Raw genomic sequence first — 14910 nt, 5'->3', positions numbered from 1 at the left:
TCCGGTACCCGTCTGAAAAGCACAGGTGCTGCCCAATCCTTTTGTGTAGGTAGGAAAAACTAAAACACCAATTTTTCTGCTATTGGAAAATGCAAGTAATTATTTGCATTTTATTAATATTAATTACATTTACTATTCTAAAAGCAAATATTAAAAACTCCTCAAAGATCATCTGGAAGCGTTTTATTGTGTGGCTCGTTCGTTTTTCTGCCGGCAGAGGGAAGCGTTTACCCAGAAAACAGAGGTGCGGATGGACGCCTGGCTCTGGTGGCACTCCGCCAGCTGCAGGTTTGGCCCTTCGTCTATAAATGAAACCATTGTGTGACACTGCCTAAAAAAAAAAAAAGAAAAAAGCCGGGTATGCCAGGGTCGTGCCAATTCGTTTCAAAACCATGGGGGGAAAGGGCTTCATAACGTTGAATATAGGCATGATTAATCATTGAATGAGTCACCTGCATACACTGTGAGACATACTGAATATTACCCATTCAGGCTTGCAAGAAAGTTTGCTTGGCTTTCTACAATGTCTTTCTGATATTTCTCATCTCTCATTTTAGTAAATTAAAGCATATTTTCAGATGAATAAGGCACTGTACTGAGTCTGTTGTTTGAGATTATTCTGATGTTGTCCCCCACTGCCAGAGCTGTGTGAAAGACTAACAAAGAGCTCTCTGAATAGGATAAAAAAAAAAAAAAAAAAGCATTTATACTTTTACAAGAACAGTAGAAAGCCATTTGCAAGTGTTCTAAGGAGGCACTGACAAAGTAAATGGTGTCTGTATAAAACACAAATATTCCTTAAACCAAGGCTGATGTTATATGTGAACATAGAAGGCTGCCAGCCTGAAGTACAATGTAACTTGTTAATGAGTATAGCATAGAATATATTTTTTTTTCTTGGTGTAGGAACAGATAAAGAGGAAGAAAATATTACTGTTGTGACTTAATAGCCACTTTTTGCTTGATACAGGCCCTGAATTTTTCCTCTGTTTAGGATGCTGTTTGTCACTTTCCTGTAGATCTCGTGCCGAGTGGGCACTGATGCTGAGCTGTTAGTACTTGTGTTGGGCTATTGACAAAAGAGTCCAGCAAGCTGGTTGCTGTGATTGAAGATGTTTGCGCTCCAGCAGTTGTGCACCGCCGAGAGAGACTACCGTTCCCACAGCAAAGTCAGCATCGTGACATTTCTGCTTGCCACTTGGCTTTGCCATAGTGCAGACACTGTCAACTGATGGTTTAAAGCCATCTTCCACCATTTAAGCACAGATGCCAATCAATACCCTGGACTGGCAGACAAAATTGCTCTGCTTTGGGGATCAGAAACTCATTGGAGTAGTGAGACAGTAATAAATTAAAATATGAAGAGGAGTCAATGTCCTAAACTGACTAGCAATATGTTAGAAATGTACACCATCATGTAGGCTGTCTTCTGGTATGTGCTAGGTAGGAAGCTAAGGGGGGGGAAGAAAAGAGTTAACACTACTTTCTTTAAAACTAGTGCAAGCCAAATCAGTTTTCAGCCCAGAATTAAAAACTATTTCCAGCTGAAAGTCCAGTTGGATGAAAGCAATTAACAAAACCAGTATCTCAGAACATCTCTGGGCTCAGAGGGCAATTGACAGAACAGAGATCGCATTACCTTATGTCAATAGGTTGCGTAGTTGGAATTACAAAAAGCTTCACCTAAACCAGATGCTATCTTTCTGGATACAATCCTTTTCCAAGACCAAATTGGGTTTCTATTTTAACTTCTGCTAACATTCCTGCAGAACAACATACTCAGAAGCCTCTGAAGTCTCTGTCTCTGGTGGCAGTAGTGCTCGGTGCTTAGTTCTCCCTCCTTGGTTGCCCTTCCTTGTGCTCAAAGAGCTCTTCTTTTCAACACTTTTCTTCCCTGTACAAGAACGCTCAACATTCAGTGCAGAAGGACCAGCATGAAAGGTGGATACATTCCCTTATTAGCCTAGTTCAAGTAGCTTACCTGGTATTTCCGAACCAGTCACGGGAAGTTGCGCAAGAGACAGAGCCTTTCATCTTTAAAACAATGAATGAACAACAGAGCACAAGCTGTATTACCTTGGGTAGTTAGTTTTTAGGTGGCATTCTGCCAGCCACTTTAGTTATCGACTGTGAGATACAACTAGTAGACCGATGAGGGAGAAACAGGATTAAAACAAAAAAATAGCCCCTCAGGAAAATTTAAGTTACATTTTTAAAAAGTGCTTAGCAGAGAATCTTTCTACATTTTATTAGTATGCAATAATTTTTTCCAGAGCATACACACAACTTTTATATTTCTAAATCTCATGATAATATTCCACTGCGTGTAATTCTATTTTTCTACACAATTTCCTGAATAAATTGCTGGAGAATATATGCCATGTGATCCCATTCTATCATCCTAGTTACAGCACAAAAAATTCACCGATATATTTTGATGGCACTTTTCAAATAACTTGTTCAGGGTATCTAGAAAGGTTTCATTTATCTGGACTCACCTAGAAGTCTGTTCCACACGTGAATCTTCTGTTTTAGTGTTTCACCCTTGTCTTTCATCTGAGACATAGGACTTACTAGCACAGTTGTCCAAGAATACTGCCACTCTGTACGTAGGTGGAATATGGTCACAAATGGAAGTGAGTCTGACCTGTAATGGCCTTAATGATCAAGACCAGGGTTTGACCTTACAGTAGAATAAAAATGGGAGTCAGTGGAAGCTGACAGCACGGAGTGATGTTCCTGCAGCATGCTAAAGGCGCTTGCGGGTAGATTCTGCCCGAATTAGAGTCCATCATCTGCATTGACACTGACACAAATAAACTGTCCTGTTCTAACCAGAGATGATGACCGGACAACTCATGGTAGCTAGATACTTGCAATTGCCCCCCAAACCAGAGCTGAATGGCACTCTTGTTTGTCACTCATTCTGCATGGTAAACTAGGAAAACGGAGAGGAATTTATTCTTGTTGACAATTTGTTGGTCTGTTTCTAAAACTATTTCTCTACATTTTATTGTCATCATAATAATTATTAACATACCTATTTCTTTACATAATTATTAATCTGCAGAATAAATGTCCATTAAATGTTTTCAAGTAGTATTGTTTGCTATCTTTAATAGTCTTCCTTGAATTTGGTTTATTTATCATCATCATCTGTGTGCTTGAGTCTCAGTTTGTGAAAGTGGTTTCTGTATATTTATATTTCAGTGCAGAGAACGTGTGTCATTTTTGTTGCCAAAAGAATTTACTAAACTTTATATCTCTGTGCCACTAATACTACAGAAATCTGGCTTTTTTCAAAAGCAAGGTGTCACACATCTGGCTGCTATTCACAATAATCATGGTATCAGCAGCTCATTCCCTCAGTCGGTAATATCTTTTGGATTATAACCTAATAAAACTACTGTAAGTTCAGCAGAGGACTTGGACTAGCCTGACATTTGTAGCTAGAATTTCCTTGGAAAATCTGTCTCATTTTGAGCATACTCTGGTATGGACCTTTTTAATTTTATTCATAAGTGCCTCATAATTTCAGCCTCTGTTATGAAAGAATGCAGAAAAGCGTTTTCTAGACTGCTTGCCTACGCTTCTGTACCACGTGTGCTGGGGGTTACTTCTTTTACATGTTGTTGGTATAATTTCTGAAATACCACGTTGTTTTGTGATTGTGCAGCTGAAAAATGACACTATTTTTGCAGATCCAGTTCCTGTGGATTGCACTACTGAAACTCATTCCTTCTCTCTTGTCATTCTCTTTTTGACAGTTCTTGTCAATATTTAGGTAAATGCAGCTCTGCCCCAGAGAACTTGAAGTCTAGTTCAAACAAAAACATTAAAAAACCCAAGACTAAACAAACAAAACATGGCAGAAGTAAGCAACTAATACTGATCATAACATTTTGCAAATGAACTTTCCTTTGAGGATGACTTTGTAGTCAGAAAACAAAGCTGCTTGGCACAACAGCCTTGGGGTGGAGATGGTAGAAGACAGGAAAGTGAGAATCCCAAAAAGACATTGAGGAAGAGAGTGGGAGCTAGTAAGATGTAAGGAGGCAGAATCAGAGCCTTGAAGATCTGGAGGAAGAGGTTGGCCCCATGAGGAAGGAGGGAATAGACTGTTGTAGGAATAAAAGAGAAGCTAAAGGCAGTTGATCTTAGTGCAAACAATCAGCCTGCCTTTCCCCAGAAATGGAAGAAATCCACCATGCTGCAAGCATTTGTCCTTTGGCAGCCCAGTAACTCTGTGTGGGAGCCTGGTTAAGGAGGAAATGGTCCCTACCCAGAGATTCATCCAGTCCGAATAACCTCTCACTGCTACATGCATAAGCAAGAGAAAAAGAAGGAACCAGCTCTTGTAGTTCAAGCTACAGAAATACAGTGTGAAAAAGCTCTGCTCAGGCTTTGTGGCAGGAATCCATGCAAAAATCTCCCCAAACCAAGACAAATTTCCTGGGAAAAGTCTTGAGATTGGAAAAAGCTGCTTAAGAACACACATTTTAGGAGAAAGGATACTCTTGCCTGGATGCTGCATCATCTCTGTGGACTGCTCACGTGTTAATTTCCCCAGTGAAGAACGAAGAGAAGAAAGAATGGAAAATAAACAAACAAACAAAAAAACACACATAGTGCTAAAAACTGTAATGAGATTTGGTTAAATATGTTAAAATAGGTAAGGTCTATAGCTAACAATTTTATTAAGATGTACAAAAACCCATAGGGAGGGCCAGAAGGGGAACTAGCAAACTGTGCGTTACATCTCCTGGCTCACTTCACTATGACATCCCTTTCTACCGTATCTTTTTTTTAAATACTGCAAAGACCATAAGGTATCAATGCCCAAAATGAAGTTTGTGAAGTACCTAGCACTTTCTGGACCTGCATTTCACCCTGGCCTGCTGCTGTGCAAACGTTGTTCTATATCATCTGTGCATGGAGCTCTCATTTTACCCTCTCAGACTGATCATAGCTGGAAACTGCCACCTTGTGGCAACTGGTGACATTCATTAAGAGCCAGTTAAAGACAAAGTGGAAAATCCAGCCGTGTCCGTGTGTAAATTCTAAGGCATGTGTCGTTGATAAACTTCGCTATCGGGACTTTCTGTCATACTTTATTTATATCAACTTAAAGCCTGAAAGAATGTTGCTTTGGCTGCCTTTCAGTACACGAAAGCCGAGCATATGTGGATTCACTGAAAGGGAAATTAGTCACTTGTATTGCTTCATAGAATCCAATCATGTTAAAATCTCTGCAACACCGATATGGAGAGGCCTCCATGAAATGGAGAGAGGATTTCCTGTTTTGATCGTTGTCTTAATGCAAATGTCTCTCTAACTACTAAAGCACAGTTCACCTACTGAAGCACAGAGAAGCATTTGGAAGCATAGCCTGTTCAGTCAGAGAGTGTCTGAACAAACTTGGAACCAGGACAGTATTTACATTTTTGTCAGCTATCTCAAAGTGCTTGCTGCCAGCAGGAGTCTTTTTCCAGGCAGCCTTACATGTCACGCATTACCGGAGAAAGCTCACAGAAACCCCCTGTCCTTTAGCACTGAAAATGGTAGCAAACCTAAAGCTGTTTACTCTTTCTATCACAGACACACAATGTGTGCATTCACACATTGTTGTCTTATCTCCACCAGGGTGAACTGTTTCTCTAGATGTAGGGAGACATACAGGCCCAGAAGATCAGGTATTACTGCAATTGCACAACCCACTGTGGTGATGCAACCCAAGCCCTTCCCAAGGGATGGTGTTCCTCACAGTCCCTATGACCATGACACACAGGGAGCAGATGGCTGGGACGGTTATGGAAAATCTTCTCTTGCCTCCCAGCAGATAAATGTGGCTAAGTGGTGACAAATGACCAAAGTGAGCGCTAAGACCCACAATGGCAAAGTGGCGCTGGTTGATTGCAGAGCTCTCTTTGGCTCCAAGACTCTTTAACGATCTCCCTACTCATCACTGGGGCAGAGTGGGAAAGAAGTTGTTTTCCTCTGGTGTCCCTCTTAGATAAAGAGCCTAGAAGACAAGCTCTTGCGCATCCCTCCTACAAAAGTTGTGCGAATGGCAGCCCCAGACAGACCGAGAAGAGAGAAAGTAAGGGGTAAAAAACCTACTAATTTCTACTTACATGTACGCCTCGTAGCTAGCCCAGTTCCTTCAGTAAGGCCGAGATCCCTGTCATCTGGAGCCTAGGTTAAGATCGCAGCCTTCCTGAGCACCTCTTCTGATAAAACCAAGGGTGAGTCAGGTTTTAGTTGGGATGAGTGATACTCTGGTGGCTCATTGTCCATGCAGAGAACTTATGGCAATTAGGCTTCTCTCTTAGGCACTTTGTTGAGTGCCATAAATTGGATAGGATGGATGTGAATGACAGAAATAAGTTCCTTTTGATCTCCCCAGTTCCTTTTGTGCCATATTCCTAGCCAGCAATGGGAGTAGACCAGTTTACTGGCAGGACGATTTAATTCATTGCACACATCCACCCCTCCTTCAGGCTGCAGCCCAGGAATAGCAGCTAAACGGACTTGCTCAAGACGCAATCACGTCTGCCTCTTTTCTAGACAGCTTCTCACAAAACTAAAGAAAAAATCTGATCCATCTACCCACTTCTTCTGGGGCTTGGTCATGGTCTTGAGACATAGAATTTCTTAGGAAAACTGACAGTAAACAGCAGGTAATGAGAATGTATCTAACTCTGCAGTACGTGGAGTGTTGTGATTTGTCTCCTTGCTTAGAAGGTTCCCCAGACTCTCTCACAAGCTTGGGTTCTTTCTGTATTCATTATCGTATCATTCAGAATTTCAGTTTCCTCGCATTTGTTATTGGCTTCATTGCATTTTTCTTCATGATGACACTTAGATCCTCTAACCATTCTGTTGTTTTGGAATAGCTACCAACCACTTGCTTTTTTATTGTGGAGGAATTTGTCAACTGAGTAACTAAAATGAGAGTGTTTGTATGGTGGCATAATAAACTGAGCCACTAAGCTATGGTTTTGGATTTTAGACCAGTCATTTGAGCTTGTGCTTAGGGCTGTAACAGCAACAAATTCATAACAGCTATTCAGAAACAAGGTTTCACTAGGTCACTCTTAATAACATGAAGTCTACTGTTTTTTGCTTAACTTGGAAACACGCTGAGTAAGCTGAAAAGTTAAAGCCCCCAGCTAAGAGTCTGAAGCTCCCAAAGCAGCAAACATTTAAGCACCATCTGAACCATGCGGGTAGGTCCAAAAAAACATTCCTAGACAATTCTGTGCTTTGCTGGACCGGGGAAAGCAGCTGAAGGGGAGCAGTTGCTAGCACCTGAAAGGGTTCCCCTGGCTCCTGGGAGATGGGCAAGTTAAAACGTACAAAACTGGGGAGGGGGGAGATGCACAAAACAAGTGCAAGCAGTTTACTTTCTTTACTGGCCTTTGACTCTATCTGCAAATTTAAATGAATTTATGGCATATTTTTCCTTGTTATCAAGTTGTTTTTCTCTCAGTTAAGGGCAGGTGGGAGTAGAAAATGGGGAACTTGTTACATGGAGAAAGACAAGCAAAAAGCTGACACATGCAAAGTAATTCCACTGAAAAAAAGCTGAAAATATGTTTGTCTAATTTCTTTAAAGTGTGATTAGTAAACTGAGGTGCCCCTGTGCTTCACAGCAGCAGTGATAACAGTGTAGTTTGTACTTCGAAGATAAAATATCCAAACAGCAAAAAATAAAATCTGGCTACAGCTTTCTATCAATCACATCTTTTCTTGTTATATATAACTTGCCAACTTAAATTTCACATGCAAATGCCTTTTCTGGGGTACCCAAGGGAACATTAATAACATTTTCAAAGCATTCACCTGAAGGTTCCCAAGGTTATTCAGCTATCTATTAGACTCTGAACTGACTAAATATAGCCCCAGGGGGCCTTTCGTTCAGATCCAGAGCTGGAAGAGGAATTTCTATTTCAGCTGCAGCCAGTGGAGCCAACCTCTTGCTGCAGTTCTGCGTCTAAATGTGTTTTAAGATCTTTGTCTCTTCCTCATGAGGAAAAAGTAAATGACGGAGAGGGGCACTGCAAGAAAAGCTATACGAAGCAGAGCAAAGAGAACACACATTTTATTCCAGCTTTTTGAGTAAGGACCATTTTTGGCACAAGGGAACTCAAGAGGTGCTGGTGAGAGATCATTGTCCTTCCCAGAACAGTGGGATGCTATTTGCAGCCAGTCAACGCTGCGGTAGTCTCACTGCTCCTGTGCCTCCTTCACATAGGCAGAAGGTACAGGCTGGTAGAGCTGGCCTTAATTCTACAGTGCATATATAGCAATATTGAGAGTTTATGGTTTTCTCAATTTTTCTCTGTAGATAGAGTAACTTTTATTATTTATTTATTTGTTTGTTTGTTTATTTATTCTGCTTTTGCAAAAGGAGGAGTAGGATCAACCTCAAATAGCCCTTCTTCTAAATCCAGCCTCATAACTTCTGTCTGCCTGCTTAGGGTGGGCTTTTCATTCACTGACTTATCTAAGGAAAAGATGCAATTGCTTTAGTCAGCTGCTATCTGTTTGGTAAATGAGGCAAAGATTCATTTGATTATAAATATCTGGTGAACTAGAGGAATTTTCTAGATGTTTTTATGTCTAGTCCATCTCCCAGTCACCTTTCTTAAGGTCATTTGCAGGTGTTCTGCAGGAACTCACAAAACCTTTCTTTGGCTGGCAAATTTCATCAACATCTGTAGTGAATAGCCAGCAAAACCAGGGTGAAGAGTCATTTAGACATTGATCAATAGGTTTGGTGATATGTTTAAAGCCAAGTGCAAGTTTAAGTGATTTAACACACCAGGCCTTCAAATCTTTGCCAAATGTCATCCAGAAAATTGATGGTAGCACCTGTATATCCTATAGCTTTGCCAGGCTCAGGCTTTAATTATTATAGGAAACTACTGTTTAATTCAGTAAAAAATTCAGATGAATTGGGAAGAAAATGAACTGTTTTTGTGGCAGACTGCTACACATGGAAAGTGTCTGTGACAACATTACAAGATGGCACTCAATCTTGCTCACTCCCATGAAGGAAGGATCCTACAGACTGAGTGTGTTTGAGGGGATTCTGTGAAGTAGGGAGGGGTGGATGTCTTCTGGGTAAATCATCTGTTGTCAAGCTATACAGTTTTTAAAATAACAGGTGAATTTTGCCTGGTTTTCTGAAGGGTGATGAATATTAACATATTTCTTGATTCTGTTGCCTGCCCCTAATTCTACAGTGAATGCAATAGCATTCAGTAAACCCCTTTTAGACATGCTACAGCCTGTTTTAAAACAGTTAGTTCAATTAAAGTCTATGTTTTAATGCAAGATTGTTCTACGGTAGTTTGGTAGAAAAAAAACACACATAATGGCAATGAGAAAGACCAACGAAGCAGATGTTCTTGGCAAGTTTCATTTCCTGTGGCAGCCAAGGCTCTGCCCTACAAAGTGCAATGCCAACCTCCCAGTCACTGCGTGAGCACCCCTAAAAGCGACTGCTTCTCCAGCAAATTCAAGAGCTGCAGTGTTGTGCCTTTTTATCTCATTATGATATGAACCAAACTAAACCAGGCCGAGGTGGCCTGTGGTGCGCCATGGCATTTGTGGTGTGTGCCAGGCACCCTCTGATGTCACCAAATTACAGGTGCAGAACTTCCCCAGGTACCTGAGATGTTCATAGAAGGTTGGGGTATGTGACACGGCATGAGACCAAGCCCTTCTGAACTGGCAGCTGGAGACGATGGCCCTGAGCAGTCAGCACCTATGAGTAAGTGCCCGAACAAATCCCTTCCTCTCTGGGTTTGTTTTCTCAGGCAGCACTCTCTTTTAAACAAAAGATGTTCGAAAAAGCGTCTGATTCTTCTCTCCCCCTCCAGTTTTACACCACTGTGACTCCTCGGATGTGCCATCTCTTGCTGAGGAGAAGAGCATGGTGTCATCCCTCACTCATTACCCATGGCACGAGGAGCTCAGAGCCCAGAGTCTGGTCAGTCTGTTGCAGGAGTCAGCTCCAGATGGGTTTGTGTAGCCTGTTACACGGTCTACACTCTTTTTTGCTCTCTCTGTGCTTGAAAAGTGAGCAATATTCTTGGCTTTTTTTGCCCGGTTTCACAGCCATATGTTCATTCAGTATTTTCACCCTGGCTCGTGTGATTACAAAGGAAATAGTGCAGTAGCCCCTCAAATTGAGGGAAAAAAAGCAAATCAAAACACACATCAGTCTCCTTAGCCAGAGTGCCAACTACCACAGAGCTGAGGAAAATGCAGTGCACATGATTTTGCTGCATGTGAAAATGAAGGGAAAGGAAATGAAAAAATATACCACCATGTCATTTAAAAATGTGTACCTACAGAGTTGAAGCAACCACGAGTGATACTGTGCAGATGGTTTTTCTCTTGCCAGGGAGAAGTGTAGTGGGGCCAGAGTCTTTTAATCTGTCATATATATAACCTAAGATTTACAGTTGGAATCAGACTTGAAAATGTAAATGGATTTTCAATTGCAGAGTCTGCTCCATCATAATGGCTTTCATTCAGAGCATTGTCTGGATAGAACAACAGCTGTTCTGCCTGTGTTTTTTTTTCTTGTTTTATTTTATTTTTAGACTTCTCTCATATGTAAAATGCCAGGAGATAAATGCAGACTGGGAAACCTCGTGGTGATGTCTGCAAAATAAATAAAGTGCTCCCAGTGATACTTGAGTGGAACTATGTTTAAAATGTTTTCTCCCTTATTTAACATTGCACAGCACACGGAAAGAAAGAGTTGATTTCAGCTGGTCAACAGCTCTGATCAGGACTTTTGATCAACTTTCCGCTCCTGACATGGCTAAGCTAGATAAAATGCAATACACAGGTCTCATCTGCCTTTGGCATTAGCTTTTTGCTTGAAATCACCAGCTGGTGACTGCTGAGACTCCCCTGAGGGCTCCAAGTTTTGCCCCTTAAAATTAAAAATTGGGAAAAGCTGGTGGGCGCTCATTTAAAAATGACACACTTAAAATCCTTACCCAAGAAAAGCTTTCGGATATTTCAAGTTAAACCGTCCCTGATTTTCCATTCAACAATCATCTATCTGTTTTTCAAAGCCAAACTACCTTCCTTATGTTTCAATAATTCCTCTTTTTCAACATCTGTGCATTTATACTGCTGTTTATTACTATTATTAAAGATGCATGTTTGACTGTTCATTAAGTGCACCTGTTCAAATGCAGATACCAATGAGAGTTTAGCACTAAAATAGGAGTTATGAGTCCAAATACCATTGCGGACCTATTTCCCACTGCACACATTGTTTTGTTGCTTGGAGACCTGCTGTATATTCTTGCTTTAATCTTTCTTCCAAAGTCTAGCTCTAGTACTTCTAATACAGCTGGAAAACTAGAAAATAGTCTGCGTTTCAAAACTTGTGTAGGAGGAAAAAGGACGTGTAGGGAAAAAACAACCAACCACCAAAACAAAAGTCCCAACCCAGCCCCCTGGGGACTTGGAGCCAACAGGAATTTTTTTTTGTGCTGGGAAAGTAGTGCTTGACTCCGGGCACCAACTGAATGACATGCTTCTCTCGCAAGGCAAGGGTGTTTTCTTTTCCCAGCCGAGAATGGGAATTATGAGAACCATGACAATGCCCGGTTATATTGTTTCTGAGAAGAGAGCTCCTCTGTGGTTGATCTTACTAGAAACCACTATGAGAACATTAGGGTTTGTTTTACTCCTCAGTCATTCTCCAGCTATTTCTCTTTTCTGTCTGTCTCTTTCTGTTTTTCTCTGTTTCCTTTCTGTCTTCAACTCATCTCTCTTTAACTTTTTTCCCTCATCTCTGGCAGTTTTATTTTTGCAATAAGGCTGTACCTGGAGTTAAGTTTGCTTCCATGAGCAGATAGCACTAAGCTGTCTGCTGTTCAAATGTTCTCTGCTGTTCATGCTGTTCTCACAGGCATTAATCCAGGAACGTTATTTGCTTGCTACAGTGGGACACCGCAATGCCAAAGATGTTTTGTCCAATTTCCACCTCCAGGCTTTTATTTTGACATGAAAAAAAAAAAAAGGACATTGTTACTATTCAGAACAATAATTCATCATCTGTTTTATATGAATGTGGATAATAGAGCTGGAATTAAGGAAATGTCATCTGCAATATGCCCAGACTTCTGAATGAGAGGGATTCCCAAACAAACTTCTTCCAAAGTCACATTTCAGATGTGCAGCTTCCACCAGTAGGACCTCTGGCAAGGCTGGCAAGAGCATGACTGCAAATGCAGGGCGTTTGGAAGCAACTCTCGCTGCCTGGCAGCACGCAGATGTCTGAACCTCAGATTTGTGCCTCAGCAAGACAGATAGATCAGGGAAGCTAACCAGGAGAACCATGTTAAACTCTGAACTGGAGATTTTAATCCCTTGAAGATCAAGGGCCAAAGTATGACCTAAACCTAAATTCTGCTCTGGTGTATAACCAGAGTAAGTGCTCTGGAGCTCAGACTGACAGACTAATGTTTCAAACGCTTTATAAAATGTGGCATTATCTTGTTAAAAAAAACAAAAACCAAAGCACAAGTACTTCTAACCTACCCCAGTTCAGCAGGAGACCATCCCCTACACCCATTTTGCTGCTCTCTATCCTCTAGCAGTACCAACAAGACAAGAATATGAAAACTTCCACCACTCAGCGAGAAGCATGACATGTCCTCAGATAATCCCTCGTGGGGCTGGGTGGTGGAATCAGCGCCAGGCTCTGTCATCAGGGCTCCCGGGTTGGTCAGGAGGACGTGTTTGTTCCCAACCACCCTTCGCTGAGTCCCAAGATGAATGGCTCCAGACTGACCACTACAATTGCACGGTAGTCTCAGGAGAGAAGCTATTTAAGCTAAGGGACAGCGCTGGAACAAGAACAAATGTGTCTAAACTGGACATAATTGCATTCACGCTGGTTATTAAAAGAAGGTTCCTAATAAAGTTTTTGAAGAGCAGCCAAAAGCATTAAAGGGGCAAAGAAAACCCCCACCCCCTAATTATTTTTAGAATAGAACTTGTCACATTTTCTGGATGAGTTATTGATGTTGGTCTGCAGAGGAGTCAATAGTCTCAGCAGTCCTTTAACCTGCTTTCCTGTGATCAAGGGGTCTCTCGGTAATTTAGAGCCATCTTATCCCCGCAAGGCATTGCTCTCTGCTGGGCTGATGCTGCTCTGCTGAGATCACACTGAGGTCTGCTCTCCAAAACAAGAGCAGAAACGGCAGCCTCCCGTATGCATGGTGATGTGGGAGAGGTGCCTCTCTGATTAATTTAGCATTGAACCTCTTCCTCTCAAATTGAGGTGTGTGAAAATTAATGTGCTCTGTGCCAATATTGGTTTCGTTGCAGAAAATTGCCCCTAAAAATCACCTCCCCAGCATATGGAAACAGACTCCCCAAACCAAGATATCAAAATGAATCATATGCTTGAAAATCTCCCTCTTCCCTCAGTCACAAAAGGAGGGTGGCAATACTTACATGCCTCTGGGAAGCCCTTTGGATAAGAAAATCCTATCCACATGCAACATATTCTCCAGAAAGAGCATTATTTGCCTAGTGATTTGCTTTTATTGTTCTGGTATTAAAAAAGAAAAAAAAAATCTCTACACAAATTTTGGAGCACTACACAGAGTTTATTTTGAAAAATAAATCAAAGAATGTTTTTTTTTTTTTTTTTTTTCATCTCTGAGCCAGATGGAAAGAACAAACAAATGTATTCCATCCTAAGAAAGGAAACACATGAGAACTTTCAAAAAAAATTTAGCCAAGTACTTTTTTTTTTTTTATTAAACAACATGGAAAAAAATGAGGTGGAGACGATAAATGAACAAATGGACTCTGGTTTTAGGAAGGCCTAGTTTCTAGGGAACAAGGATCTTGTCCACCAGGCACAATGCTTTTTAGCCTATAAATACCCAAACTACCTTTGTGTGAACATTGGGTACACACCAGGAGCTGTATGGCTGCCTCCTTGTCTCACTCCTAGCTGGGCCATGGGCGAAACAAGGTGTCCCACTGTTATTCTGGTTCTGTGAAGGCTCAGCAGTGACTCCACCATGGTTTTCCAGTACTTAAAGGGTGGCTAGAAGGAGGATGGAGGCCCTTTCTTCCCAAGGAGGAGCCACATGGAGAGTACAAGTTGCTCTGGGAGAGGTTTCTTGATATAAAATCTTTTTCCCAGTGAGAACAATCGGTCACTGGAACAACCTCCCCAGGGACATGGTAGAGTTCCCATCACTGGAGGTTTTCAAGACGTGGTTGGACAGGTCCCTTCCAGCCTGAGCTGTTGTATGTCCCAGGCTTGAGGCAGTGCCAGGTGAAGGTGGCTGTGTCCCACTGCTGCTCCTTACCAGCAGATGAGGAGTGAGCTTGGATGCAGCACACATCCTGCTCCTGGCGCAGCCTGGTGCTCACAGAGGAGCAAACATCCCCAGGCGCACAGAGACCTCTGCAGAATGAGGGTGGGAAGAAAAGCAAAGCAAATCTGGAGGCTGGGGCCGGAGACATTTTGTTCCCTTTGGATGCTACATCTGCCTGAGATGCTGTGCTTCTAACCAAGGAAGCTGCACTGAGGAAAAACAGTTTTGTTTTCTCACAAGAGGATCAGCTCGGCCCCCTCAGCAGCCTTTCCCCTACTGGCTGCGGAGCTGTTTCCTTTGACAGCCAGCGTCCGTGCTCCAACCGGCTCCTCTCCTTGCCAGTGAGCGGAGACCAATTCCTGCTACTTGCTAAAAACAGAGGAGCCATCTGCCAAGAACAGAAAATTAAAAGAGGAGGTCAGCTGCTTGAGAGAGAGGGAAGTAGCAGGATCAGATTAGCTGTTACAAACAGCCCGTTTAAAGCAGACGCGATAATGGCTCATCTAAGGATGGGTCCTGCTCAACG

The 14910-nt window shown here is 41.9% G+C and overlaps 1 long non-coding RNA gene across 1 annotated transcript; it reads right to left on the bottom strand.

Annotated features, from left to right (window-relative positions):
• Positions 1-173: 173 nt before the first annotated feature.
• On the bottom strand, positions 174-13611 carry LOC121066544. The gene is made up of 3 exons (XR_005817818.1): positions 13504-13611; positions 11866-12032; positions 174-331 (listed from the first exon to the last, which is right to left on the bottom strand). It is a non-coding gene; the product is annotated as an uncharacterized LOC121066544 (long non-coding RNA).
• Between the last annotated feature and the right edge of the window lie 1299 nt (positions 13612-14910).

This window comes from Cygnus olor, chromosome 2, assembly GCF_009769625.2.
Source record: "Cygnus olor isolate bCygOlo1 chromosome 2, bCygOlo1.pri.v2, whole genome shotgun sequence".
NCBI lineage: Eukaryota > Metazoa > Chordata > Aves > Anseriformes > Anatidae > Cygnus > Cygnus olor.
The sequence above is the reverse complement of the archived record's forward strand: the minus strand, read 5'-3'. Positions and strand labels throughout refer to the sequence as shown.